Source organism: Strix uralensis, chromosome 14 (assembly GCF_047716275.1).
Source record: "Strix uralensis isolate ZFMK-TIS-50842 chromosome 14, bStrUra1, whole genome shotgun sequence".
In the NCBI taxonomy this organism is placed as follows: domain Eukaryota; kingdom Metazoa; phylum Chordata; class Aves; order Strigiformes; family Strigidae; genus Strix; species Strix uralensis.
This window is the reverse complement of record NC_133985.1, coordinates 21,123,257-21,150,950: the sequence shown is the minus strand read 5'-3', so window position 1 is coordinate 21,150,950 and position 27,694 is coordinate 21,123,257. Positions and strand designations below refer to the sequence as shown.

The following is a 27,694-nucleotide window of genomic DNA, read 5'->3' as shown; positions in this document are numbered from 1 at the left end:
TCATCAACTAGTGGGAATCCATAAAGCTCTGGTGAGTCCAGCAGGACTACGACAACTCACACAAGATTCAATTCAGACCATAGGACCTGATTCAGAAGCCCATGAGATCCATGCACTGGTTTCCCAGCACTGCTGGAACAGCCATTCAAAAAAATCAGGAATCAATGACTTCTGGCAAACTGAAAAGCAATTTGCTTATTTTTATTAAGCTTTCTTTTCCCCTATACTGGCAAGGCTTTAAGGAAGCAAAGATATAAAACAGAAATATTTAAGAGAACATTCATTAATTTGTAATAGCTACAACATTGTGTTTCAAAAGCCCATCTCTCTGGGAATCATGTGTTAAATATTCATCCCAATACTTATGCAATTCCAAAGAGGATCTATATTTCTTTGCAACCAAACTTTAAAAATTAATGAAGTGAAATAAATAAATCCAATAAAATCCAGATGATGACTCTGACTAACTTTGCTGTTTTAAAGAAAACTGATGGCTTCAAGAGCCCTCTCCTTCCCTCATGGTCAGTCAACTTCAGTTTTAACTACAGCTCATGGTTTCTTGGTCTTTGTAACAAAGGATTAAAAAGCACAACTTTGATAATAAAACTTGTCTGTATAACCAAAATGTGAACCAAGCATCAATCAATGGGCTGAAGATGTCTCCAAATTTATCACTCCATTCTCCAGTAAACTTCCCACATGTGCTCAGGTACAGGAAGGGCTATATGGCAGTGGGTTTGGGAAGGGGGGGGGATATTCCTGGAGAACACCAAAAATGGCATGTGATCTAAACCACTGTAAAATTGGCAACCTGGCAGTGGGGTAAAAACCAACCAACCAACCAAACAAACAACAACAACAAAAAAAAAACCAAACAAAAAACCACCCCAACAACAACAAACTGGTGATAAGCAAAGCCCAATGACAATGCTAAAATGCCACCCAGTACTCTGGTACAATGAGATTATTCTGGTACAGAGAGTTTATAACCTGTTTACCAAAGCCTTCCTGGAGGTTTGAAGCAGTACTCTGCAACCTCAGTACTTCTTGGACATCTAAAATAGCCTCCAAGTGTAGGACAAAATCTGGCATACAGCCAGGTACACAAGTAACAAGGTCAGATCCCCTAATATATCATATAGTTGTGTTTCATCTTATGCAAAATACAAGTTTTGAGTGTTCACTAGAAGTGAAAGCTGGTACTCAGATGAGCCCAGCTCAGGATCTCCTGCTAATGCCTTCAAACTTCACATCAACTATAAAAGCTGCACAGATTTTGTGACAATCCTTCGGTTTATGTCATTCCAGACTGGAGGGACAATACAAAGCAAAAAGGAGAAAAATAAAGCAAAAAGGATTAATCAAAAAATCCTTGCTCGTAAAAGCAAAAGGTTACGTTTAGGTTGCAAATGTCACTTTTCAGTTGATGAATTTCTCATTCCTAGCAAATGTTTCTGTCATTTTCACTTTCAGGGTCTGTGTTGTGTAAACATTTTATTTTTGGCCACAATAGAGGCTGTTCATAACCCCTTGATGTGTTCCGGGGGCTCCCACTGGTGCTGTTTCAGGATTCTCTATAGCAACACATTTCTTGCTAATTTTATCTCTATCAGTTTTATCCAGTCTATTGCGTGGCTGGTGAACTTGAAAGCACCACATAGAAATCCAATGCCAGATCATTGTGGAATTTTACCTACAGATTTCAACACTAACTCTTCCACAGCTGGAAATCCAAGCTAAAAGCAATAATTCTGTTCCTGCAATACAATAAGAAGTGTGTAAGTGGTTGTAAGTACTGCTATTTTTAGCTGGTACAAAGCTTCCGCTTCCCCAAACCAAAAAAAGGCAGAAATGAATGAGAATCATCTGCAGAGTGTGGGCACCTACAACCCTCCAGGTGTGTTTGCTCTAAGCGATTTTTGAGAGTCAGGATGATTCCAGTTTTCTGGATGAAATCCACATCAGCTTCATACACCAGGGTGGTACAACACCACTTTTTTAGTTTTCTGGCTATGATCCAGTTCCCAGCCACACTTTTCTTGGGTCATCTGGATTTACCTTGACTTTCTGCTTCCAATCCTGGTTCTCACCTGGCCATGGCCACTGAACCAAGTGCCCAAACCCAAATCATGCCTTACCCGTAAGTTGGTATCTACAGTACAGGATTTCCCAGACAGTATTGTGTAAATGTATATGCGCACTGTAAAAAAAAAAAAAAAAAAAAACAACAACAAAAAAAAAACCCAACAAACTACTCTGAATGCAAACTTTCCTAAACCCTTTGATGACAGCAATAGAAAGTGGGACTGCAAGTGCTGATGTGATGCTGCTTACTTGCATTTCTCATTATTGTAACAAGCAGTCAGTCTACAGGCTCTAGAAACCAAACAGCACCCAGGGACTAATTCTCCTCAGATTGCTACCCTGCTGCTGATAAAATGTTAGAGCATAGACAAATTCTGCCTTCAGACTTTCATATAAACACACGTACACATGCAGGCCCACAAAAGGCACCGACGGCACCACTTTTAATTGCAATTAGCAGAACAAGACAGGAGGCAGAGTATTTATCTCTTTGAGGAAAATGCTGCACCCGACCAGCAACATCAGAGCACCTTTATTTGAATGGGAGCAAAATGCAAAAGTAAAGAGGAGAACAAGAAAGAAACTGCATGGCATTGGGTCCCAAAGACACCCAGAGCCCACACTCCTTCATCTCTGCGGCTCCTGCACTGCAGGCAGCCTCGCAGCTCTCCTTGCAGCACCGATGATGTGCTCGCTACCCAGACAGGAGAAAGTAAATTTTCAAAATAGAAACCCTAAAACGTGGGAAGGGTAGCACACACCACCTGGAGTTTCAGAAAGCTACCCATTTGTTTGGTTTAATTTTCCTAAATTTGTTGTATTTCTGTTTTGGTTTTATTCTGTTCCACCTCCTCTCTCTCTTTCAGGTCCTGTGTTATCATTATTACTTAACTGGAAAGGGCTTTCTCTAAACATTTCCAAGTAGCCTTTGGAAGGATATCTTTCCACAGCCCTCAAAGTTTCTGCAGAAGTGTATTTTCCTCTCCTATCTTAACAATCTTTTTGCTTCAACAGTGTATTTTTTCTTTCTGTGCTCTTCAACAGCCCTCCACACGGCCATGAGCTACCAGTCAGAGAGTTTCCATTGACTTCACTGAGCTTTGGTTCACACTTTATGTTCAGAAGTTTTCTGCCCCTTCTAATCTTCAGATCCCTTTACCTCAGTGCTTCCTACCCACACAAACTCGTTTGTATGAGCTGGAAATCTCATGAGACTGTGGCTCTCAGGTTGTTTCCAGTTCCCAAAGAAGGCAATGTTTTTGCCCTCAGGGGGTTTCAGTAAATCCCGTTCTGAACTGCCAACAAACATAATTTTTCAGGCACAAAAGAGCCTCAGATTTGGTCAGATTTGGATAAAACAGAGCGGGTAGTTGGCCACTTTTAGTCCTATTGATTTCATAAGGCTTGAGTAATTCTTCAGCACGGGTGCCAAAGTGGCTACTCATTCCCTGGTACCTGGGTATCCAGCCATACCCAGAGGCTGAACATCAACAACTCATTATCAAGCTGATTCATCAAAGATGTGCAGGAAACCTCCCTCAGATCCAGTTCTGCTCAATGTTTTCTCTAAAATCCAGGAGATAAAACGCGTTTAGATTTGCAGATTATGTGAATGTGGACACCATTGCAAACATAGCAGAAAACAAGACTGAAGTTCAACATGATCTTTACAGCAGAAATAAAAATGGGTGAAGTTCAATATGGACAGGTGATACGTATCATAAATGAAAGGAGTAAGCACTAATGCACACCTGCAGATGCACCCTGTGAAAGGGTTATAGTGGAGTCAATAATTGCAGGATGTTTCCAAAAAGGTGAATAACCAACTGGTATGTATGTGCAGTCTTTCCTATAGGATCCAAGATGAAACACTTCAGCTGTGTTCAGTATCAGTGCGGTCTCAGCTTTACTACTAAGTCACTTCAGGGCTTCAACTTCAAGAAAGATAGAGAAGAGCAGCTGGAGAGAGTGCAAAAGCCAGACAGGGTTGATCAGACAACCTGAAAATATGGCCCATGGGAGAAGACTGAGAAAATTGAGGTTGCTGAGCTCAGTGCTGAGCCCCTGAGCTCACCAGCAAGGGAATGACACGGTCACAGTCCCTAAAAAGCATCCAAAGAAGAAAATAGTTTATGAGGCACATCCACAGATGATACAATGAGGAGGACAGACAAACTTCGGCAAGACAGACCTAGGTTAAACTTCAAGAAAACCCTCTACTGAGAGAGAGAAGCACTGGAATAGGCTGATTGGAGAAGCTTTAGAGCGTCATGGGAAGTCTTTAGGAACAGATTAAAAAGTTTTTCACTAGAATGACAGAGGTAGTTTTTCCTGTAGTGGTTCAGGGGATGGGTCAGAAGACTTCAGAAGTCCTTTGCTTGCTTGTTAAACTGCTAGCTATGATTAGGTTCTCCAGGAAGATCAAAGCAAACACTTAACCAAGCACAATGCAACTGCAGATTCATGGATGTTGTAATGATACAATTTTCTGGATTTTTAAACCCTCAACAACAGTTAGTGGCCAACCTTGCCCAGAAGGTCCACAGAGATGATGCAATTCCACTCTGCTGAAAGAGATCTATGGTGGGAACAGGGAAGAGTCCACCTTGATTGCTTTTCACTTCAGACCCACACAGTTCTCCAGGAACTGGCTTGGCTTGAGCAAGAAGGATGGCACTCCAGCGACAAAGCACTTTTCCACAGCATGATCTCCATGGCACCCTTGGGCTCATATTTTCTTTCTTAGTCTTTGTCAAACAACAACACAAAAAAGCATTGACAGATCTCCCAGATCTTATGTCATCCTGTTTCCATTCCCACCCATCATCTGGCTGTCCCTCACCCTCAACCTTCAGAGCTCCTCCATCAATGTAACATGGGAGCATTGACAAGAACACTACGATTTTGTCCATTATAGAGAGGTCATTTCTGAGATCAGCCTTTCCAAGCACTAAGAGAAAAGCAGAAATTAAGAAGCAAAAAGATAACTAACAATGACTGCCAAAGAGGCAGCAGAATTGCATGTTCTTAGAGCTGAGCGACTGCTGTCCCGGGAGCTCCTGCCTTCCCCACATATCCTCCCCTTATTCTTCTCAGCATTGGTCAAGAAAAAGGTAAACAACCAACAGAACATCCTGCACTTCAACCAGGAGCAAGACATTGTAGCCATAAAACCTGGGCCAAATCCTCACGTTATGCCAGTGATTTATCCCAAAGGAGGCTCTGGCTACTCGTTTCAGTCATGGTCTGGCTTATTGTTCACACACGCTGTGTGCACGAGGTTTACTCAAGTTTTGCTCCCTTAACTAGCTTGATATTTACTTACACAATTATTTCATGTTGACTTATTGTTCAAGCCTTTTCTAAAAAGTTAATCTTTACAAGAACAAAAGAAAGATGTTCAGCTGGCAAAACATTTTGAAATATAATTCTCTGGTGGTCTATTTTCAGAAATGAAATACTTGGTGGTCACTATATTTCACTACTAGCACTTAGTGGTTTTAAAAGTTGTTTTCTGTTCTACATATTAACATAATTTGTTTACTATAAAAAGACTCCTAAACACATATTTCTCCAATTTTCCTTGTCCATTACAGAATGAAACCTGAATGTTATATCAAAGAGACTAAGGCAAAGTCAAGTCTCAAAATGCTCTTACCCAAAACCAACTTCACTTGCAGACTCTAACTGCTTATTTTCCAGATAAGCTTAAAAGCCCTTAAAACAACAACACAGGCACATACACCACACCCCATCAGAAATGCATCGCATTCCGTTATTGTCACAAGAAATACCATGACAGCAAGAATCCCAGCATGCAGGAGACACACACTGAAAGCAGACTCTGGTCTTCTGCACTCAGCAGACAATATTGATGAAGAAAAAACAGTGATTTTAAAGGCAAGTTACATAACTTATAGCTGTGTCTCAGCGACTGCTCCTGCTCTCTGCTCCTGCCTGCATAAGAGCCAGGCACTAGACAAGTCTTCAGAAAAGGATTTTTAAGTGATCAGGAAAAAACATTCTCTTCCTTCATCAGTCATGCTTGCCACTAATGTTTTATTCTGGGTAAATATTTAACCACAAGTAGCGTTTGACACACCATACTCCCGTTTGCAGAGTATACGATTACCTGGTGGGACAGGGTACGCTCTGGTCGTGAAAGCTTCCTTAGCTAAGAGAGGGGGAGCAGCCAAGTCTGTGCACAAAGCACGACCTCCGTGGGCTGCGTGTACGTGGCAGGAGAGAGAACAACGCCAGGAAGGCAGCACGAGCCATTCAGAAACCATCATAAAATAATATTGATAAATGGAAAGCACTTCAGAGCAGGGCTAGCAAAATAATGAAGAGCCTGAGGGAACGGATGGCAGAGGGAAGATTACAGGAATTGCATATGTATATCTTTGACTAAAGGAAACAGTGGAGGGCTATCTGACAGGTATCCGCTTCACAGAGGGGAGGGAAGCGTTTGGGCTGAGATAGGATGGATAACTGGGAGCAATTATAGAAAACGGAATAAAAAGAACTTTAGCCTCAACATGAGGAAAGAAAATTAAAGATGAAAATTAGACTATGAAATAGTCTGGGGGCAAAAAGGTCATTTGTAGACCCTCCTTCACTGAAGAATTCAAAAGCAAGCATGATAAAGCCCTGATAAATATTCGGCAAGGAGAAGCATCCCTTGTGAAGCAGGGAAATTGCCTAGGTGTCCCACTAGTGCTTTGTCAGCTCTAAGATCTAGTGCTTTATTTATACCTGACCACATCGCGGGATACAATGCAGTGAAGTCTAACACACTCGCTTTTAAGGGAGCCTTTTCTTGATATCTCTGCTTCCACGTGGCCAGTCTTTGACACAGCTCCACAGACTCGAGCTTTTGCTGTGCTCCAGGACACTTGACCACTACTACTAGTGACAGCAGGAGCCAAGTGTAAGCGGTGTTACTCTGAATAGCAACCAAAGAGCAGAGAGAGCTGCCAGATGCTGCCCTCTCCCTAGAAGGGTAAAACTGGAGCAATGCAGGCCATTAGGTTATTCTCCTTTTGCCAGAGTTTACATCTATGGCACAAACAACACAATAGTCTCACCCTGACATTTATTTCAATAAACACTGGGAGAGCTTCCAGAAGTCTGTTGCAGACAGTTATGAAAACTAACCAAGCCATTGAACTATTATATAAATGATCTTCCCGGGCTTCATTATTATAGTTACTATGAGACAATAACAAGACACTGAGGGGCTTCCACAATAGTAAAGTCTTGTTTGTGATCCCAGAGGCTTCTGGCTCAGTCTCTTCTATTCAAGCACACCAGAACTAGTCCAGCTCTGACTGAATTGCAAGACACTGTGGGGTTAAAACCAAGATTTGCATCAAGATTAAACACATCTGTTATGAAAACCTCCTGTGTTTTGCATATATGATTCAATAGTCTTAGCAGGATAATTGTTTTGCCCAGGTTATTAACCAGAATTTTCTTTACTTTTTTATTACTCCTCAGACTAATGTTTAAGGTAAACAACTCATAATTGTGCAAGAATTGGGTTAAGTGGAATGCTCTATCCTGAATGTCCATTCCCGGATATTATGTTTTACTACCAAGAGTCACCCTTGCATTAGGAAGTTAATTTTGTATTTCAAGCAGCTAAAGCAGGGAGCGCACACACGTAAAACATTTTTTAAAAAGACTGGAAATGACATCTTGAATATCAGAGGCAACGTCAAAGTGTAAATTCGGTTTGTAGGAGAGCAGAACTCCTCGAAGGCATCGCGTGAACCAGGGATTTGCGCTTTAAACCTTGGAAGCAGAGGTGGGGGGGGGGGGCAGCCCCCGTTGTCCCCGCCACGGCTGGAAGCCCGAGCCCTCCCCAGCAAGCCATGGCACGCCCGCAGGCCCCGGCTGTAGGACCAAGCCGTGGCGAGCGGTGGGACCCCACCGAAAGGGACCGATCGCCACCCACACCCCCCTACCCAAGGGTCCTGCAGCGCTTCAGTCCCTGAGGGTGCGAAGAGCCCGGCAGGACCCGCCGCCGGCCGCCAGGGGGCGCCGCAGCGCCCGCGCAGCGCCCGCAAGTCTCCGCCCCCGCGCTGCCCAGGGGGGCTCCGGCAGCCCCCACGGGGGTCAGCGGCCGTGGGTTGAGTGGGGAAGGTCCCCCCCCCCCCCAGGGCCAGTTGGGTCACTCGTTGGGGGCCCGAGCCCTCGGAGCGGTCCCAGCCGTGGGGTTTTTCCTTGCCGTGGGTTTTTGGCTCAAGCGCTGGAGTTGGGTTGCTGTAATTTTCAGGCGTTTAAATAAACTATTCAGACCCTTAAATAAACAGCTGTGTTTGGAGGTGAAGGTGTGGGTGGGTTCAGGGTGAGCAGAGGGGAAAATGTGTTTTGGGACATTCAAATGAACTCGAGTGCTTTTGTTCCCAGGTGATAACAGAGGATGTAAGAAGCTTGATAGAAGCTCAAAAATTACAGTCAAATAAGGAACAGGATGCGTAAAGTGGGACTAATGTAGACATTAAAGCTCAACATCCAAAATAGTAACGCTCAAAATTCCCGTCTATTTGCAAGTGACTACATTAACACATACCCAAAGCCCCTCAAAGTCAAAACACCTCAGAATCTACTTCAGGTCTGAGCCCTCAAAAGCCACAGGACACTGATTGTTATTTTTCCTGAACGGTGTGATCCAGGAGAGTCATTGGACTATACCCACCAGATCAGGTACTGGCACTATCCATCCCTTTTCTCTAGAAGAGTTCAGAGGTTTGGACATCGGTCGGGATGCCAGGACCATAGGGCCAAACCTCTCCCCTCCATAGGTGGCATCCTGGCTACCAAACCACAGGTTGGTCTGATGGGCAACAGAAGGCTGCACATAAATCCTGCTCTTGATGGTGTTCCCGTACTGGGAATGGAACATTTCCAGACTGGTTGGACTGGAGAAAGGGAACAGGGCTGCGTAGCTCTGGGATAAGAGTCTTATTCCTGTTTATTCATCTTGGAGCCTTAAAGAAAGAGCATTTCTCCCAATGGAGAAAGCGATTTAAGCGCCGAACTGCTCTGAGCTGAAGGGCTCCAACACCCTCTCCCATGTTCGGGGAAAGCTGCAAGTTTGCAAAAAGCCCCATCCATCTCAAGTGTTGCTGGAGAAGTCCTACAAGTTTCAGTCCTTCCGCACAGACAGGTAGAACTTTGCCTACTTGGCAAATCCTGCCGGGGCAGAGGTGTTAAATAACTACCTTAAGCTCCAGTGTCGCAATACTCCCTGTCCTTGCTCAATTGTCACCTGACCTTAGACACTTATGGAGCCTGCTGATGCCTTTCTTGTCAAATTTAACTTGCCCCAGAATTTGAACGACACAAGAAGGTGTCCTGCAGTGCTCTGGAGAGGCCCACTTCCAAACCATGCTTCGTTAAGGGTAATTAGTTGAGTAGCCATAAGGGATGAGATAGGTAACTGGGAATGCCGCAGTCGAAGCTGAGAGTGACCACTAGTCAGCATCGCAGTCTTTCGGCAGAAAACACGTTGTCTTCTGCTATGTGAACAAACAGGTTGGACTAATTACCACATATAATCATTATTATTTATGCTCTACAGACATCAGAGTTTTGTCTTTAAATGAATTTATAGAGGGGGAAAAAAAAAAATCACAAAGCTGAATAATCCCTTTAATTATATGCTTAAAAATCCTGAATGGAAGAAATTAGGAGACACAAAGGAACAAACATAAACTAATTATTCCTTGTTTTGCAGCTAACGTATTTCTATGGTAACCACTACGGTCCTCGAAGAAATTAAATGATTTTTTTAAATCAGTTCATCAAGAAAGTCACCCAGTAAAGCCACAAAACAAAAATCTTTGAAATAAGTCTAGAGATGAAGGAGAAAAGCATGCATTTTCCCAGCTGTTGATCATTAGAGCTATGAAACTGCATTTTCATTAAAACCACCAAGTAAATTCTCTCTTACGTGCTGTGTGGGGAGCTCGGTGGGTATGTGCATGGGCACACAGGCACACATGCATGTGTGTATATAGAAGAGAGGAGAGACGACTTCCACCTCTTCTGTATACCACGTGTCAATATGGCAAGGTGAACAGAATCAAGAATGTGTGTTTTGTAGCAGTTGCACTTTCTGCTCACACACTCATTTTTCTGAGATTGAAAGCTTCCAACCTAATTCTTACACAGCCTCAGTTTTCCTGGGCAACTTCAAGTACATGGTTAAGTATTGATTTAAATGTGAGGTGTGCCGGCTCTGTCTCTCCCGTACACAGAGAAGCAGGTCTGGTAGGCAAAAAAAATGTGTACAATTTTGGTAGGTCAACAACACATGGAAAGTGGTGTAGTATTCAGTAAAGACCAAGTTTACACATTTTTGCCCTTGAAATGTAGCAAATTAATCAAAACCATGCCCTTAAAACCTAAACCAGCCTGTCACCAGCTTTACATTATTAAACTTTAGCTCAGGGGGTGCATTGCCAGAGGAATAATTCAAGCAGAATGGTCCATGAAGCAGGCAGATTCTGGCTCTGTGGGAGGTTCACTTCTTCAGGCTGTGCAGAGCTTTAGCCAAAAAAGGCTGTTCATGCAAACATGCCTTACTCGTCTTTTGACCACACCACCAAAACCAATGGTTTCCCCTATCGCATCTGTGGCCATGCTGGCAGCTACAGATAAAGAAGTTAACTGAATAGGCTCATGTGAAGGGATCCTCAGTTTTCAGTTAGGAGGAAAGTCCCTGCAGTTGAAGCCGAGGAACAAGGTTCAAACCTTTTCACAGAATTCAGAATTTTTTTCCTCCCTTTGGGCCCCACTTGGCACTTTTACCATCACACTCTCAGATGTCTACCTTCCTTCATTGCTGTGATCAGAACAGGAACTTTACTGAAGAAAACTGTAAACTGAATGCTGTACACAATCTGTCTCTCTATGCTGGGATGAGTTGTCACAAGCAGAAGAAATACCAAGAAACTTCAGTGTCGGCAGGGAGGAAAAGGCTGCACAGCTCCCTGCTGTATGGATTTCTATGTAACAGCCATCCCCAGCTTTACCATTTCTCTTGGATGTTTTTTGCCACAGCTTTGGAAGGACATAAAGACATGTCACACATCCCAGGCACAGTCCAGCAAGAGATTCATTCCTGCCTTTGGTTAACATAAGATTATTAATATTGTTAATAACAGCAATAACAGCTCCTATTAAGGCATCCTGCCAGCTTCAGAGAACAGGTTTCTATTTTCCTCGGGTTCTAATTTTAGAAGCTTCAGGGGACTATGTAAACATGTCAGCTAGAGACAAACAAGAGAACCATATAGATAATTTGCTCAAAGCTTGGGGTGGGTGATCAGATCCAAATATCTCGCTATACTGAAGTCACTGCCCTGGACTTTCACCGATCTGCAGAACAGAAAGCGCAGCACGGGAGTATCAGGGGTCTGCCTGGCCTGCTGCTAAAAAGAGGAGCTTTCCCATCTACTTCACTGGGAGACAGCAAACCTGGGACAGACAGAAGATGTACTGAGAGCAATCAACACTGAGCATCAAACACTATCAAGACTGGGGAGAGGAAACGAGGATACGTGTACAGCCCTGTCTGGCACCTCACCTCACCACAGTAGGAGAAACTTGCTCCCATTTGATGCAAACTCCTCAGCTCGCTGTGCTGCACTAGTCGTGGCCCCACAGTGCATCTGCTCTGCCAAGTTTTCGTGCCCACTGCTATTTTAGAAAAACTGTAGTGCTGAAATGCTCATTTTGTGTTTGTAGTACTTTTCTTCAAAAGATAAAGCAGCTTTTCACACACCGAAATATATCTCTAAAGTCAAGCTTGTTCACATCCCATTTTTCATTAATCCAGCAAAAATATCAAAAACTACATGACAATTTGCATCACACTTCTAACAGACAAAAGAGATGAAAAATCTTCATGAGATTTTTTTGGCACTTGATTCTACAAAGCACTTAAGCAGGAGCTTAATTTACTGCAGGTAAGTAGTATGTGGCTCCAGTGGGACCACATATCTGATTAAAGAATAAATGTAATTGTTTCTATAGATCAATGCCATAATTTATTCCTCCTTAAGTATCAGATGAATTCTTAGAGTCTCTTTGACAAACTCATGCAGCGCAAAACATTAAGTGATCCAACCTATGAAACCACACACACACTACTGGAAATCTATACCCAGATACATATTAACATCACTGTTCAAGTATTTCAGTTCTATTCCACTTCCTAGTTAAATAAAACCCTTGCTTTTTTCAGAAGTCTATATAAAGAGCTCATAAAAGCAACCCCTCATCTTTTCCAACAACATCTTGACAAATTCCAGACCAAAAAAAAAACCCGCCATACCACCACTTAGGTCAGATCCCTTCAGCAGGGGCAAATTTTCAAGACCCTGGAAAAATAAGGTATTTAGAAGAATACGAGAATCTTGTAGGCCAGTTATAGGGCATAAAATCAGATATTGGAGTGGCTTTTGTTGATAGCTGGTGCTTCGGACGCAAGTTTCTTTATCTGCACTTCAGGGACCCTTATTCACTAGACTCTGAAAGTTAACGCATCCATCAGAGGTATGATTTAATGGCCTTCACAGCAAACAGTGACCCTACAGGAAGAATAAATGAGTATGTGTTATTAGCTGAAGGCGAAGGCATGTTTTGCACACATGATGTCACTCTTGCAACTCAGGAAGAACTAATTGCTCGGCTTGTTGTAAAGTCTCATACTCGTTGGGTTCACTTGCAAATTATAGTCGTCTGGAGAGTTACAGTATGTCATCAGCACACAACAATGTTGTCTGAAGCGTAATTAATATCTGTCTTTCTTTTCAAGTTCCTTATTTACCCTCTTTCCCCCATGACAAATATGTTAATGACCTCTCCAAAACCCACAAGTCATTTTCAAAGAGCCCCCATCTTTCTGCCTTGAGCTGAACACTTTAGACTAAATCACGGTGAGCCTGTTCTTGCCCCCATTAAAGCTATTGAGGGTTTTGTCAGTGACTTCAGTGTAAGCAAACTCTCACAGGCTGTAATGGGAGCAGGACCACAGACCTATTTTGCTTTGCACCTTCAGCCAGGGAAGAAAAAAGAAAAAAAAAAAAAAAAAACACACCGAAAAAACAACACACCAAACAAACAATAGGCAGTGATTGCCTTAAAAATTTGCAGGATTTTGAGTTGAATCAGGTGCCCAGAGCAACATGAGGATCATCAAATCATCCAGTCTTATGGTTTGCAAAGTTTGTGTTGGATTACAGGCTCTTAAAAGGCTGCTTGATTTGCCTTTGGTTTTGATTTTGAGAATGGGTGTTATGTCTTTGAGTTTATTTTCAGCAATATTATCTGCTTACTTGATTCTCTTTTAATTACTTATCTGCAAAGGATAAAATACTGCCCAGAGTTTAATGTAGTTGCATCTGAAAATAAACATACAGAAGATGTATATCAGTGACAGCAATAACTGTACTGGTAGCCCAGACCACTACTGGGGAACATTTTGATACCAGCTTATGAATTACTGCTCGTACTCATACAAGGGCTTGGATAATTCTGAACTTCTGCCCATTTTTTTGCATGTGTCTTTACAAATGAGTCAGGTTTACAAATAATAAATGCATTTACACTAAAACGAGAAATAGAATCTCCTATATTTAATTACCCACATCTGTATTCTACTTTTCCTTTTTTATTAAAAAAAAAATCCCCTGATTAAATCATCTGCCATGCAGCAGAAATCTCCGTACAACAAAAAAGTACTATTTCCACTACTACATAGCTGTTAGTTTCAGATGTGAATAAAGCATTTCCCTTTCCAAGTTTTAAACACATGGCAAGTCCCCATGCTGTATTTATCAAGTTTTCACATGTTTCTATCCTTCCACAGTTAGCAAGGTAGACCTTCTGGGATTCTTAGCATATTAGAAATATGAATGTACTTGCAGGTAAGAAACTACAAGAGACCTTATAGATTTCTTCTTCTTTTGTACATAGTGCTGTAAACAGAGGTTCAGACACCCATTTTTTTTCTAAAACACCTGGCTGTATTCTGATTTCAGCATTAGTTGGTACTTAGTGCACCTTTTCTATCCACCTAGAATGCCTTGCGAATCCTTTTGGGACCATGACTGCAAGCAGATACTCATATATGATTCCAGCTCTGCCTCAGCAGCATTACGGCCGCATCAGGAGCCGTGCATCTAAGGGTGAACGTGGTATCTGAGGGACACTGCGAGGTCTGTGTGCTGCTGCGGTCTCAGCTAAATAGGGGTAAATTTTACCTTAACTGGAGCACCTTTTCCCAAGCACCTTTCCCCCGGACAGGAACGTTATACCATCCGAGGTTTCCAACAAAAGCACTGAGGCCAGTCTTCCAATGGGGATTTGCAAAGCTGGACTATCTTGTAAGCATAAAATGCACACAAATCCCACAGCTACCTCTTACACCGAAGACTATGATACAGTCTCAGTCCTGGTGACCGGAGGTGGAAGGTCTGTGAGCGCTAAGGTACAGTATCCTACAAGCTATCTGCCACTTACATTTTTAAATGGCTTTTATGTTACATAGGTAGAACAGCATAAAGGGAGCAGAGAATATAAACATTGCTGAATGACAGGAAAAATCTGTTTCAGCAGGATTATTTTTTTAATGACATCTATTGATTCTCATGGTTTAGATGTGTTTCTTCAGCATTATGTTAAAACCCTCCTACATTCATCATTTAATAAAGATAACCCCTCTGCATTTAAAAGCATGTATAAGTTTCTAAAGTCTGCCAGAAAAGCTCAGTGGATTTTAATGATCTTCTCTCCTAACAATAAATGGGCAGCCCTTAGAACAGGGGCTATGATTCAGGATTTTTGGGTTCTGGTCTTTGTTTTGCAATACCATCGCTGACAAGCTACATTTGACACCTCTGTGCCTCAGCTTGCCTAGTTCATAAATGGGCCCAGCAACACCTCTGTCACATGGTGTTAAAAGGTTTAGTTAATTGCCGCTCATAAATCATATTGAGAGCCTTGAAAAAGAGAAATATATATATATGCAAAGTAGTTTTGATGTTGTAATAGAATTGCATTGCTTTCAGATGCAGTGTTTAAAATTAAGTTCTTAGGAGAGTCATACTTCTTGTATCACTTTGCTACCCATTAGCATTAAGGACGACCCAGAATATTCAAAACCTATGTACGATATTTGTGCAATTCAAGACAACGCCACTCATGACACTCACAGGGAAAAAAAGATACTGGAGTAGGAGCAACTTTCCATCTCCACTGAAGTGGAGTGAGTTTTGCATTCATTTCAAGTGCTGTAGGACCCAAATTTATCCACCATTCCTAATCAGCCTTGAAAAGCAACACTGCCACTTTATAAGACACAAATCCTACATTTAATAGCTCAGGTACAAACAAATGCTTCTCCTCCCTCCTCTTAACTAGCACGTTGGGTGGCTGAAGGATTTAAAACTAGGCACCTTCACTTCATGAAGTGTTTTGAGATCTGCCAAGTACAAAGTAGAGTGTTAAGATTACCATTTTCACCTCCCCCCCCCCGCCCCTGCCAATTACTTTCTAGCAGCTACAGCTGCTTTATGGACAAGAAGCAGATAAAGGGTTTAGGAATGGATACTGTACCTTTCAGGGTACCATACACACAAATGTAGTTTGCAGTAGCAGAAATGGGATCAAGCTATGAAGTTCAGATTAGATAAGAAATTCCCTACTTAGAATTTAATGATTTTCAAAGCCTCAGTTTTCTTTCTGCCCACTAGAAAGACAAGGGAACATTACAAACTTTCAGTCCATTTCCAGAATTCAACAGAATCCAGTAAATCTGTCTTTACTTGGGCTTTTGGCTCCATTTCAGCTCTCAGATAGAGCCAAAGTAGATCATTTCTGTGCCTCTTCCATGCTACAGTGAAGTGGCATGAAAAGCAATAAAGATCCACGGATGGAAGTGCCTCTAGCAACATGACTCCATTCCTACACATTTCTCCCACTGCTCGTGCGGGTTGAACACTCCCTGTGCTCCAGGCAGACAGCGTACGCGACCACAAGTGGACCTTCGGAGGAGAGAGGACTCGAATGCCTGCTGAGCTGTTCCATCCTGGTACGATTTCTAACCACAAAACTACGACAAAATCCCAGACGATGAGACCTTTAGAGACTCATTCTTCACCAGGGAACACAAGCTCCATTCCCAGAGCAGCTTACTCAGTCTGTCCTACGACTCATGTCAAACAGGCAGGTGAAAGATTAGTCTTTTATTTAACCATTTCAAATTTAACTAGTTCTGGTTCTTTCACAGACCGGGTGTGCTTCAGCAAGGAAACCTGTGGTTTGCTATGGGGACTTTTTTCTTAAATCTTATATGTGGGAAAATAAGAAAATCACTAACAAGCTGGAAATATTTAGTATGCTTCACAAAATGAACCTGATGTCTTGGCAATAGTATGGCAACTTGCCTTTGGTGCTAAATTTCAGCTTAACAGAAAAAGGCAAGTGAGGGCATCTTAACGTTTTAGTAGCCACCTACCACCATATGAACAAATCAAGCTACAATAACAGATTGTAATTTATTTCTTGCTTGAAATTAAGAGGAGCAACAGGTACACTGGATTGCCCCAATTCTGACTCAAATCTGAAGCAACCAAATTTTACAAGAAGGGGTCTGGACACTGAATAGAGCCATCTATGTGCTAGAGAACGTAAATAGGGAGACAGGTAATATAAATAATACATGACTGCAGGATCCGGCCCTCATTTGGGGGCAGAACGCTAAAACTATAATTGCTCTTGCAATGAATAGCTGATGAATGAAAACAATTAGTCATTTTATTTAAGCTGTTCTTAGTTCTGCCAACACAAGTTTACAAAAGTCATTAGTCAGATTGCACATAGAAAAAAAGAAAAAATAGAGAGATTTCATTAAAAAAAATCATGAGATTAAAAATAGCCCAAAACCAATAAAGATGCTCAGGCTTTCTCTTCCTATCTGGTTCAGACATCAGGGTCTTTTTTTTTTCCAAGCTTTTCTTTAGAGTCACAAGAATTGGAATTTTTAGTATGTTGGGTTTTTTTTAAAGACAGAAAGCAAGCCAAGCCTTGGGACTGCAAGAGCAAGGATTTTATAAATTTTCAGAGGACATGGGATAAAATTTGGGGTGTAGGAGCCGTGTGGGACTGGGAGGGGCCGGTGGGGAGCGAGGCGCAGTGCCTGCTGAGCCATGGCTGCTCCGCACCAGCTGCTGCTGCCAGCACAGCACCAAAATTCAGAAGCCTGCCAGCCATGGCTGAATGTGGAAGGCGAACACAGGCACCACGGGGACAGGAGGAGAGGGAAAGGCCAGCTCAGCTCACCCCACAGCAGGACGGAGGGGCATGGCTGTCCCTGAGCCTCCTCCTCTGCCAGCCCCACAGGGACAGATGGCTCCTCAGCAAGTACCAGCCTCCCAGTGAGCACTCACAGCCCTGCCAGCCCTGTGCACCAGCCAGCATCAAAACCAGCAAGAAATACCTTGTTTTTCTGCATTTAACCTTCTCAGGTTTGAAGGTTTGGAGAAACAGGGCCGCCACAAGCACAGGCCTGTATGTATTTGCAGTCTTCCTCCCAGCCTGGCCGTCAGCCATTTTGTCTTCCTGCTCAGGGGGTGGCAGGCGCTGGCCTGAAGGGGAAGGACGGCCATTTTGTCATCTTCAGCCCCACACACAGCCCTGCAAGGTGGCGGTGCCCCAGCTGGAGTCTGCACGGCTGCGGGCAGCCTGTCCGAGGCAGGTTAACTGCAGACACCATTGCCTGGCACCACCAGGTAACTCAAGCCCCACCACAACATCTGCCTGGAGATGGCAGAGGGCTGCTACCACGACACAGCCACAGCCAGCATGAGGCTTGCCCCTGGCCCTGTCAGGAGTCTCCTAATCCATTAGGACACAAACACTGACTGCAAAGAGCAAACAGACATTTTATGCCCCAAACACTTGGTGCCTGAGGAGAAGACGGTCAGCAGAGCAAGGAGTGCAGGCAAACAGGACAGCTGTGGCTTGGAGCCAGCACGGGTCTCAGCATACCGACTGCCTCCCCATTGCCGACAGGCTTTCGGCATCAGAAATAAGAATCAGGCGGAAGCCTTGTGCTTTCCTATACCTGAAACCAAAAAGGTTTATAAGACTTTTCCCCTTTCCTGGGGACCCAAAGTAATGGTTCCAGGTTTGCAGCTACTCATGGCATCAAAAGCATGTTCATGAGATCATACTGAGCTACAGCAATAACACCAGTTCAAGAAGAGCACGTGCTTCTCTTTATTACTACTTCTAAAAAAAAGCCATAAATGAACCAACCCAGACATTTTGAAATGCTGAAGTGCCACTGAAAGAAAGATGGGAAACAAAGCGCACGACCAGATTCTGGTGGAGGTTGAAGGGGACCACATCCCAAACATTGACTGGATACAGGCATGCATTTGTTTAACCACGAGGAAGGAATACTGGTTCACAGCAGATACTTCTATTATAGTAGACAAGATGATCTTGATGCAGTCTCTAGACGGTGACTCTGTATGTGACCTATCACCTATATTGCCCTGGATGCTCCAGTCTCCATTCTTTTCACATCTATATTTAGTATTTGAGACTCATTGTGCTCATTTTCTTAAAGAACATGGTATCTTGCTACAAAATACACCATCAAGACTGAACAGTTACTGGCAACCCCAGCAAGACCTGCACAGAATTCTCGCTCCTCTTCAACGAGGATGCAGCACACCAAGCAGGGAGGCACACAGCGGTTACAGCTGTTGCTAGTAGTACTGTAGCTTCTCTTTGGCTAAATGGGATGCACATGCCTCAAGGAAAAACAGCCAAAGCTTTTAGAAATCTCTTCTCTGTCTTGGCTTACTTCTTTCTAAGAAATCTCCCACAGTGCATGGTCACACTCTACACAAGAAACCACCAAACTCCTGCTGTTTTACAGCCACTAAGGAGAGACACCAGCTCACGACTGAGTCCAGAGAAACACTTAAACGGGGACATAGTAGAAGTGCATAGCTAGTGACATTAACACCTGTGAGCATTTCAGCTTTCTGTGGCAGATATATGTTTGAAGGTGACAGGTGCCAGGCAGAAGTGGGACTGACTTGTTTAGCAGATTACAAATTGGACCAATAAGAAACAGATACATGTCAATAATCTGAAAACAAAATGGCCTTTTGAAGGGGAGAATTTAACTCAAGTTTACCCCTGTCGTTCTTCAGTTTGTAAGTTAGAATTTTATTCAAGTTCTACTTCATATGAACAAAAACACATCGTACAGAATCCAGGAGGGCTCACACTGAGCTCAGGGATGTTGTGCTATTAGAAATGGACAAACGCAACTTCCCCTTGCTTTGTAGTGGTGTGTTCCAGTATCAGTATTGGAAGAGAAGCTAAGAAACTTAGTTTGTGACTAACTCTGTACAAGCAAGATCTAAGCTTCACCTTTCCAACATGTAAAATGAAAGTACTTACATACTTTCACTGCGACATACCTAAAGAGCAGTGGGTGTAAAGTGCTGGACTAGACCTTCACATCATGGATGTGCAATCAAGGGAAACACGCAGAGACTTAGACTGAAGCCTTATGCACCACACCTTGGCACATGGAGAGGATCATATAGCTCATTATAAGAGAAAACGTGGATCCAGTTGTTCATACAGCAATTAAAACTGCTGCTGAGGAAGAGGCATTCTTCCACGTCCATTAAGAATTACAGCCTGGTTACAGTTTGTATTCAGTATGCTATGAGGTATTCATGATCTCCTCTGCCCCCATGCACACATCCTTTTTGTGCCTTTACTCAATGTGCCTCAAACCCTCATAACCTAGATTTTGCTTTTTTTAAGCAAAAGTTACAGTTAAGCAGAGATTAATAGAGTGGAAAGTTTAATGTGCTGAATGGACACAAAGAGAAGTCTTTGTTAGTCTAAACAAGACTAATTAATAGGTAAATGCAACCAATGATTCTTTGCTTCAGCTAGACCATCTCACATATCACAACAAATATCTTCTTTAAAGATGCTTCAGATTGTTCCACCCACTTTCTAAATGGTACATACTGCTCAAGAAAGCCACTCTATAGGTTATTCCCTTGGCTGTATTTCCATATGCCATATGCTCAGAAGCAGAAAGGAGCCTTTCTGCCATCCTTCTGTTTGAGCGAATCCCTGTGAACTTCTTTTGTCTGCCTGGATCTCCAGGAAGTAGCGTTGAATCTCCTCAGCAGTGTTTTAATTGGCACTGCGAGAGCATGCTGTCATCACTCCCCTTCATTTTCTAATGTATCTTTCCAAAATCACAATGCCTACTTCTCTAATTATTTTATTTGGCAACCTGGAAATAAGGGTAATTGCAGTGTTTGCTATTAGCTCGTAAGAAGGACAGAGGATCAGATCATTTGGAGAAAATAAAAATCAGACCAGTAGGTCCTGGTTCTACTCAGATAGGAGTCTCCAGAGGAAATATGTGGTTGTCCGTGAAGTATTGCTGGCAACTTTGAGAGCAGTTTTCCTTTAGACCAATACTGAACCAATACTCCAGCATGACAGTAGAGGCACAGTAACTCTGGCTATGCTCTATTCCCAAACGAGATGTTGAACAAATGTCTTTACCACATGTGGTCATTAAAGATTTGATGTCAAGATGAAAGGTGTTAACCTTGGAAACCTGGCCAGACTCCAACATGGGTAATTACATTCTGCCTCCTGAAGCAGTTCTCTTTAGAGTTTCAGCTGGACATTTCAGATCTTAAACCGTTATGTAGCCTTGCTGTGAGTGGCTTGAGAAAAGGACTTTGTTTGATCACTGTGACAACTCACTGATATTCTGCATCAACAACTCATATTCTGGAGCTGTAAACCTTAGAGCAGCAACAAATCACATCACAGAAAAACTATTCCAGTTACTGCGCATTGCTGCAACCCTTTTACACATGAGTAGCCCTAGGAATGCAGTGAAACCTACTGTGCAGATAACTGTTGTGGTATGGACCTTCTGAAAAGAGAAAAAAAAGACAACAGATTGTATTTTCAGTCACAGTGCCTGCCTTGGAAGAAACTCACAGGTACAGGCTCGAGTTGCTGTTTTACTGCAGTTGTTAAAGTTTGCATTCTGTAACAGTTTCTCACAGAAACAGTCCTGCTTGGATCTGTGAGTTACAGGGAAAAATCTTGTAGAGTTTTGTAACACCATTACCAAACGTAGGCATCGCATTTGTAGCCTGTCCGCTGGATGCTGCCAGCACATTAAATACTGTAGCACGGAGACCTGCTCTGCAAGCAGAGCGCTTACAACGCCAGGCACTCTTCTAAAGGAGGGTTCCCTGGAGGCAGTATCTACACTGCTGGGCAGATGCTCCCTGCAGTCCTTGTCCCGGGGTACACACCCTCGCCCCACGCCGTCTCTGTTTCGGGAGGAGATCTGCATGCACAGCCGTCCCCCACATGCACTAGTTTCCTTTGTAAGGAAGCCAGGGCATGCCTGGGGATGGGAGCGAGCTGCATGCCGAGAGGTCCCCAGTCGGTACCATCCGGGGACCAGGGCCGCAGGCAGTGACGAACCACAGCTGCCGATGCTGCAGCCTGCATTCAGAGGGCAAGCAGAAAGCAGCACTGAGAATATTTTGCACGAGTTTCCCAAGTGTTAACAAGATCGTTATTACCATCCTCATTATTACCATATGCATCTTTTCCTTACAAAAGGGAATCATATTTTAGCTAAAGCAGACGCGATTCCTGCGAGTCCCACACTGAACAACATTGGTTCCACGCAAAACCCTGATGCAGAGAGTCACAGAAGTCTGTCACACAACTGATTTAAACGCACATGACTTCAAGGACTGTAGGAACTTGTTGCAAAATGCGTTGACCAGGTTAAGAATATAAGAGTAGAAATAAATCCTTATTTATGTAAAAACCCATGAGCCTACCTGATCTTGTATTGATTGCTATATCTTAGATATATTTTCTTTTCAGAAGACTTTTAATAATACTATGCAATAACCAAAGCGAGTGATGATCTCTTTTCAATGTGAAGTTTCTGACACCACAAAGAACAACGTGCGTCATTTTCAGAAATTTTCCCAGTGCTCAACATGCAACTTCTCAAATTCCCTTCCAGCGTTCATCACACCCATGCAAATAATTTATTCTTCCCTACAGAAGCTTTGTGTTTGATCACAATGACAACTTACTGCTGCTACTCTGTATCAAATACATTATGGAGCTTCAAACCTCAGAGCAATAGCTAAATCACGTTGAGGAAACCTGCTGAGGTGAACGTCCATTCCTGCAGTCCTTGCACACAATTACACGTCGTGAACTCAGTAAGATTAGTTATGTCAGCAAGGTCTGCAGAACCAAGACTACGCTTTTGAAAAAGGAGTTGTTAATCCTGAAAAGGATTAACATGTTGGAAGATAAGCAAATACCTAGCTCAAGATTATTGTTACAAGAAAGGCACTTTGATTGTAAACTACATGTTTATCATTTAGGAGTCACCTGTCCTGCAAACACACAGGCGCTAATTTGTCTATGAAATCCCTGGGAAGCCACAAACAGGTTTTAGAATCTGCTGATCAGGATAAGTAGTCTGTCGGAATAGCTTTAGCAAATAAAAGAAATGCAAAATACTGAAACGTACCTAGAGGACAGAGTCTCCTGGCTGAGTAGGATTGCAGGCTGAGACCCAAATAGCTGGTAATTTGGGATGGAACGGCTTCTACAAATCAATCAGTACAGAAAGCCAACATCACACAAGCTACGCATTTACCAGGCAGTGTTTGACAGCAAGAAACAAGCTACAGCACAGAAAATTTCTGTGTATTTTAAGCCTCCATCCCAAACTGACTCCTCATACAATTCATCTGCAGGCTGTAATTTACTAAATCCATCTGTTGTTCCTACAGCTTGCTTTCTGGAAATGCTGCATTTCAAGGGTCTGCTTGTTAGAGAAGGTCAAAGAGTAAAGCAGGCCCTTTCATTTTAAGTGACTTGAAAGAAAAGGAAAGGAAATTTATATTTAGAAATACCAATGATTAACTAGGGGAAATATATTAGAGTATTAAAATAAATGACATAGAATAGCTCTTACTTCCAATTAGGCTGACTTTACTTCAAGAAAAATATTTATATACAAATATAAAAAGCTGGGGAATGCTAACCTATACCGAGATGAAAGCATCTCATAACATAATTCATGCTTAGCCTATAAAATGGGTGATCACATTTTTACATAGTTTTTCTTCTTGTCTTTCTAGAGTCTCTGCTTCTGTGCTTTCTTCTCTAGTCACCAAAACTTTTAACATCTTCTATTTGTCTGTTACCAAGCTGCCTACTGCAACTGCACACCTTCCACATCTCCACAGCATTCAGAAATGCATCATCTGCTACTACTGCATCATCCCTGGATCCGTACGCATCACAGGCAGACAACTAACAGAGTCACCACAGAATTAAGGAAACAAACTCCCACACACATCAGGCCAAAACTGAGGGTCTCAAGAACTAAAGTCTGCACCAGGATCCACCACGCAAGACAGCACAAGTCAACCCAGAAACCCAAAGATGTGCCTACAGCCCCCGCAGACATACACAAGCTTCTTTCAGACACGTGAGCTCACATACCCCTAGTGCTGTAGCCATCATCAGGGGAAAGGAGAGAGCCCTGAGATTCCTGCCTAAATACTGAGCAGCTGACGCTGTAGTTGCCCAGGTGTTGGCTTCCAACCAGCTAGTTAAAGGTGCATCACAACCAGCTACAGTCATACCTCAGGGCTGTGGTATAGACCATGGTCACAGCCTTAAAGGGGGCAATAACTGACACCATACAAAGCAGTTACAGAGGGACAACACAATTAATACAGCTGGACTTTGATCAGGAGGCTGGAATCACCATCTGTATGAGTGTGAAAGTCTCCCTGGACCCTTGCTGGCATGAGTAGTCAGTCTTTCAGTCTAAAAAACATCCTCAGCTCGGGTGTGCTAACGTCATGTAAGAACACTGGTTCAGTCCTGACTCAGAAGAACCCTTGTCACCTACTGAGTCACCAAAACCATCCCTTGCAGCAGGGGTTTCCTTGGAGTCCCCTTTGTAAGCCCTGCTTAGGCCTGGCCCTGTTTTGCCTATAAGATTTAACATGATGGGAGTCAAAAGTCCTATGATGCAATGAGCTGCATAGTTTGTTTGTTTTCTTAGTATGGAAGAGCTACTCCAGCAACTCCTCTCAAGCCTCTGAAGTCAGCTCCAGTACAGTTATTTGGCCTAAGTTCATCCAAACTAAATGGGCTGACTTGGTTCAAATATATTGCACAACCAAATGATAAAACTGGGGGGGGGGGGGGGGGGGAGCAGAATGACTGGTGATGACACATGTATTTAACACTGCATGTCTCCTCTTTCCAGATTAGGAGGAGCTGGCAAGCTTCAGTCTGTACACATGCCAACAGCGGATGTCGGCACATATACAACACTTTTCAGAACAACATACTGTTGAAACATGTAGTTCAACTCAAAGGCACCCCTTCTGTTCAGCTAGCCCAAAACAACTATAAGAATTGTCTTGCTTAATATGGTAGGATTTGTAGCACAGCTTTTAATGCTGCTTTAATCTGGTTTCTTTATAACCACTTCAGAAGTGCAGGGAAGTAGGTAGAAGCAACCATGCTGTGCTTTGCACAAGGTCCCCCACATCCATTTGAACTAGGGGAAGTGATGAAACTGTTGGCAAGTGGGAAATGGCAAGGATAAGGGGGGTGGCATAAATGATGCAGGAATACAAGCCTCCCTTCCGCTTTTACCTTTCCTCACTTTTCTTTCATTTTTTCAGTCTGAAGTACAGAGAAGTATGATGCTGACAAGCTCACCCTGGCTGCTTGTCAGTGTGTCTCGAGAAAGTCATCAGTAAAGATCTGAAAGAAATAACATCTGCAAAATAAATAAAAATATATTCCAAGTAGTAAATGAAGTGTTCTGCCTTCATTAGCAGAAAGCTCTGCCTTGCTGAATTCAGATTTGTAAATATGTTCAGTTCTTTCCTCATTTTCCTTTCAATAATTTTGATGTGAGCATTTATAAATTCAGCATTCCCCCCCTAGTCCCATGTTCTTTTCCCTGCTTCATTTTCCCCCTCATCTCTTCAATTATTTTTCTTCTTTCTTACAGTAAGCAACAATCACAATCTAAAAGCAATCCAGAAAAAAAAAAAAAAAAAAAAACAAAACAAACAACTAATCAGTGCAGAGAAAGACACCTTTTGCCGTGGGTCTGGAGAGGTGCTGGAAGGAATGTATCAGAAGTGATCAATAGTCCTCACATGATATAGGTGGCTTTTAGAAATTTGAATCATTTTCCTTTGGCTTCCGACCTGTCCACCTTATCCCACCACCATTATCCTGACAATTCCCTTTTAGTCTCACTTCCTACCAGCTGTTTCCATTTCTTTCCCCCTTTCTTTCTGCACAGCCCAGGCACTGGGAAGGGGGTGATCAGACTGCAGAGACTCAGGGAGGGCTTCCTGCCATGGGACTCAAATGCATGTTCGTGTGAGGCAGGAGGCTGCCAAAGCCTCCAGCTCTGCTCTGCAGAAGTTTGATGTGCTAATGTGGGGATCACAGAAAGAGCTGCAGCCAAGGTTGTCATAATAATCCTAAACTCTTTTCACTTTTCCGCAGCAGCACTAGTCCCCGCAGGTACCTCTTGACGAAGCAGCCTCTAGTTTGGGTCTCATTCCTTTCACTGCCCTCTCAAGCACCGAGGGACAGCAGTTCTCTGTTCAGGCGTCCCAGGTCACGACAACTAAAACCAGTTTCACTCTCTGCCACTCAGTTCAGCAGTTCATTGCCGCCATCCAGCCCCATTGTCAGCAATGGTCCTCCTTCAGATCTATCGAACCCAGGTTTTTTGAAATGATTCTTGTTAGTGCCCTGTTAACAATAGGGCTTTTAGAAATGAGCTCATTTGGACAGAAGCAGGTTGGGGGGTGCCTACATGTGAAATCAGGCTGCCCCACCTGATGGAGCACACTCACCTTCGGTGGGAGATGTGCAAGGAGGGAAGAAGCAGTTGGAAGCTGGCTCTGGCTAACAACCTCTTAACCAGGCTCAGCTGCATGCCTGAGCAGAGCCTGAGCTAAAAGAACAATATTTGGATTTCTCCTGTACTTTGTTCCATCCAATGTACAAACAGGAATCCCAGGACAAAGTGTACTTTATGTGAATTGTACCGTATGTACAGCAAGGGGCTACTTCTATCGGCTTGTAAGGATTTTGTTAGAATGTAAAGGACACTGTCAGAGAAAAGAGGAACCCAGTACTTTGGTTTGGTAAAAATAAGGTTTTATGGACCCAAAAATCAACATACTTTTCCCTATGGTTTACGGAAAAACGGTTGTGGAAGCAATGAGTGTGACTCTGCAAATCCGTCTTCATGGGTCCTTTTAATTTAGAGGCATGACTCATCGGAGCAGGGCCTACTTGGATGATTGTATGACCACAGGATGCAGCCCTGGAAAAGTGTTTTTGTAAACAAATAAACATGCTCCTTCCTGTTTGAAACGGATCTTTCAGCATTGGGCAAGCGCCTGAGAACCTGACAGTGAAAGTAATAAGAAATATTAAACACGATGCCAGTTGCTTGGTCCAGTTCCAACAGCAAGAGGTGAACAAAACACATAGAGTGAAAACTAGATAAGTCTTTTAAAGTCCTTTAATAATCTGAAGTGTTATTTGTATCAGGAACAAAGAAAAGACTTGTAAAGTGAAAATAGCCTGAAGAGACGGTCTTACAACCTGACAAAATCATAACAGAGGGTATCTGCTAAACAAAGGAAACACCAAAACCTGCACTGGGAGATCTGACAATGGCTTGTGCCATGTTGTGCCGTACACGCAGGGAGTTATCCAAAGATCACAGTCTCCAAAATGGATTTCACACTATGGCTTTTGACGTCTGATGAAGTCTTTTGAGAGAGATTATCCTCTTTTCCTGGAGAAAACAGGATGCTGGCCCCAGTCGGCAGACTGCAGTGCCTTCGCTACTTGCCTCCCAAGGGGGAAAAAAGGAGTCTCCGGTCCTAACAGCTGGAAACATTTCCAGAAAACCATGTAGACATTCAAAAGCAACCTAAATATTGCAAGGGAGTCCGTTTTCTGCTGGTATTTTAAAAGCAGTCTTTTGGCAGCTGCCAGTGAATCCTTTAAGTACATTTAGATCAATGCATGAAGTCAAATAAACACTTAAAATCGTGCAAGATTAAGATGGGCAGAGCGAATCAAGTAGGGGAACAACTGAGTGACTGACCCTTTTTTCTATCGCAGACCAGCGGAACGGGAGGATGTTGCAAACCAGCACCAAATGCTGCTGTACCCAGGCACATGCAAGTGAAAGAAAGGCAAAGAGAAAAGAAGAACACGAGGCTTTGCTGGGTTGAGATGTTTCAGTTGCAAACGATAGATCTATTTTACCTATTAGAGCTTGTCTAGACTAAGGAAATGTTCCTGCTATGACTATGCTGAGGTAATTACACCAGTGTAAACCCCTTTGGGCAAAACAGAGCTTTCAGTGGCCTGATTTACGCTGGTCACT

General features: G+C 43.0%; 1 long non-coding RNA gene across 1 annotated transcript; it reads right to left on the bottom strand.

Moving 5' to 3' along the window:
* Positions 1-1,784: 1,784 nt before the first annotated feature.
* LOC141949852 (uncharacterized) lies at positions 1,785-26,218 on the bottom strand. The gene is made up of 3 exons (XR_012630865.1): positions 26,139-26,218; positions 24,910-25,020; positions 1,785-2,200 (listed from the first exon to the last, which is right to left on the bottom strand). It is a non-coding gene; the product is annotated as an uncharacterized LOC141949852 (long non-coding RNA).
* Positions 26,219-27,694: the final 1,476 nt, after the last annotated feature.